The 3,323-nt window shown below is 37.6% G+C and overlaps 1 non-coding gene across 1 annotated transcript; it reads left to right on the top strand.

Moving 5' to 3' along the window:
• Window positions 1–447: 447 nt before the first annotated feature.
• On the top strand, window positions 448–520 carry TRNAE-UUC (transfer RNA glutamic acid (anticodon UUC)). The gene has a single exon. It is a non-coding gene; the product is annotated as a tRNA-Glu (tRNA).
• Window positions 521–3,323: the final 2,803 nt, after the last annotated feature.

Genomic DNA, 3,323 nt, shown 5'->3' on the forward strand with positions numbered 1-3,323 from the left:
TGTTGCCTTTTATCATCTAATGTTACCATGGAGATATCTGAAGCAAGTCTACTATTTCCCCTTTGTACATGGGCTACTACTTTTTAGCCTATATATCCATAGAATTCTTTCTGTATATCTCTGAAGTTTTTCAGGATATCTCTTTACATATTTTTCCTGAGTTATGGTGTGTCTTTTTGGATATAGATTTCCATCTTTATTTCAAGAAAATATTCTTGCTCATTGGGGCTTGTTCTCTTGGACCTTCCTCTGAGAGACTTCTTCTTGGAACCTGACAATGGGCAGAGCTAGAAGAGTCTTGGGAGACTGTCAGTGGGGACTTGAAAAGAAGAAAGGAAACTGCTCCTGGAAGCTTCATAAAAGGGGGCCCATATTATACATTTAGTGGGACAGTTGATTAGGCTATACCTGTAGTAACTTGAAAAATAGAAAATGTACCTAGGGAATTCCCTAGTGGTCCAGTGGTTAGGACTCTGCGCTTTCACTGCTGAGGGCCCAGGTTCGATCCCCGGTCAGGGAACTAAGATCATAAGCTGCGTGGTGTGGCCAAAAAAAAAGAAAAAGAAAAAGAAAATATACCTAACTAACTTATATACCTAGCTAAGACTATTTCCAGATATTGAAAGCACCAACTGATCCTTTCATCTACATATATATAATAAGGTACAGTTAGAGACAGAGGAACTGAAGAAGGAACCACTTCATTTTTAAACAGAATTAGAGGAAGTATTTCCAACCCAGAACTTGCTAAGTCAGAAGATAAAACTATTTCTCATTCTAACATTCTTAGCCGGGAAATTTTTCTCAAAATAAGAGACAGTGTCAGGGCAAATAGAGACTATAGCATACTTGCCCATGGAACGTTGCTTTGTGGTCAAAACTCTATAAGAGCCTCTGTTAAGACATTAGACAGATGAAAGGCAGTGCTTCAGAGACCCTTTCTTATCTAGAGTAAAAAGACTTCTAGTAATTTTAAGAGCATGACTTGTAGACTCTCTCAGCTAGACAATAAATTTCTAAAAATCTTAAGGGTCTTGTCATAGCACTGTGATTCACAGTTCTAAAGTAGGGAGGATTTGCATGGACTTTTCTCTTTTCTAATGAATTGAGTTATAATTGGGTAGCTACAAATTACACAAACTTTTTATAGGAATTATATCAATTTGGACTAAAAGTTAATAGAAATAGCTGAGAATTAAAAGAGGCCTCTAGGCCCCTAACTTACGTTGAGGGTTGAGAAAGCTACTCAGCTGTAAGTACGGACCATATTTTATGGAAAAGGAAAGATGAGTCAAAGAGAATAGCCACAACTCAGAGCTTAAAGCTGGGAGACATGGACAGTCATCAAAGGTTATGACAGAACTGGATCCTGATCAAGGAACCTGTGATATGTGCCCAGCTGGATTCAGAGTTATTATGGACCACTGACTGTTATGTGCTTTTATTGTCCCTCTTTTGAATGAGAGTATCTCTTTTAGTGTTTCTGACCTTGCCTTACCATTATATATTGGACGTGTGTGCAGGAAGTTAGAAACTTGCCTCTTTAGTTCATACATCCTCAGATCAAGAGCTGCACTTGCGGAGCCTCATTCAGAACTGGAGCTCATTTAAATGACAATATCTTGGACTTCAAGTCTGAATCTGGTGCTGTAATGGATGAGATTCTGGTGATTCTCAGGGATTAGGAGGTGTGTCTTTTGCATGAGTTAGGTGGGCTATGGGGAATGTGATAAATCATTAGGTGTCAAAGGATTCACTGTAATAGACTATTACTTTAGTGTCTTCTAATGAGTCATGTCTGCCAGCATTTGTGACCTAGTATAGCTCACTCTCCATAAATTTGAGCTGGCCCTGTCATCCACTTTAATCAGTTAAATGTGCTGGAAGTGATGCCGTGTCAATTCTGGACAGCTTCTACTTCTGTACTTTTAGAAGTTAGCTACCACACAGGAAGTCCAGCTGCCTTAAGACTGCCATCCTGTGAGGAAGCTCAAACTAGCCAGACAGAGAGACCATGTGGATTAAGGGACCCAGGCCACAACCCCAGCTGAGCTCCCAGCTTACTGAGCACCCAGAGGCCAACCATCTGAGTGATTCATCTTATCAGTGCATTCACCAGCCTTAGTTGCGCTACCCTTGCTAATGTTATGTGGGATATAGACGAATGGTCCTCCCCAAGCCCTGTGCAAATTTCAGATTTGTGAGAAAATATGTTTTAAGCCACTGAGTTTTGAGGTACTTTGTTACATAGCAATAGAAATTGAAACATATTAACTTTCTTCTTTGAGTTATTTTTATTTCAGACATCATGTCGTTGGAAATTTCTTTGAGGGGCTATATATATATTCCTTGGTTTGAATTTTTGGCTTATAATACTTCCTTCCTCCTTTCCACACCTTCTCTGCCAATTATTTGGCATTTGTTCCAATGTTGATTCCTTTCCAACTAATACTAATCTTCAAGTAATTCAACTAAGTAATTGAGTAACTTAGTAATTAAACAAAAACAAGTATTTTTTCAGCAAAGGAAACCACCATCAAAATGAAAAGGCAACCTACTGAATTAGAATATTTGCAAGTCATATATCTGATAAGGGGTTAAAATCCAAAATATGTAAAGAACTCATACAACGGCAACAAAAAAACAAACAACCTGATTAAGATATGGGCAGATGATCTGAATAGACATTTTTCCAAGGAAGACATACAGATGGCCAACAGGCACATGAAAAGATGCTCGACATCACTAATCATCAGGGAAATGCAAATCAAAATCACAGTGAGATACCACCTTATACCTATTGGAATGGCCATTATTGAAAAGATAAGAAATAACAAATGTTGGAGAAGATGTGGAGAAATGGGAATGCTTGTACACTGTTGGTAGGATTGTAAATTGGTGCAACCACTATGGAAAACAATATGGAGAGTCCTCAAAAAAATTAAGAATAGAAGTACCATATGACCCGTCTATTCCACTTCTGGGTATTTTTCCGAAGAGCTTGAAAATGCTAACTCAAAAAGATATATATTCATTTCTACGTTCATTTCATCATTATTTACAATAGTCAAGATATGGAAATAACCTGAGTGTCCATCAATGGGTGAATGAATAAAGAAGATGTGGCATACACACACACACACTGGAATACTACTCAGCCATAAAAGAATGAAATCCTGACATTTGTGATAATACCTTGAAGGTACAATATTACACTAAATGAAATAAGTCAGATGGAGAAAGACAAATACCATATGATTTTACTTATATGTGGAATCTAAAAAACAAAACAATTGCAAAGAAAATAAAACAAGAACAAATAA

This window comes from Lipotes vexillifer, unplaced genomic scaffold, assembly GCF_000442215.2.
Source record: "Lipotes vexillifer unplaced genomic scaffold, Lipotes_vexillifer_v1.1 scaffold989, whole genome shotgun sequence".
In the NCBI taxonomy this organism is placed as follows: domain Eukaryota; kingdom Metazoa; phylum Chordata; class Mammalia; order Artiodactyla; family Lipotidae; genus Lipotes; species Lipotes vexillifer.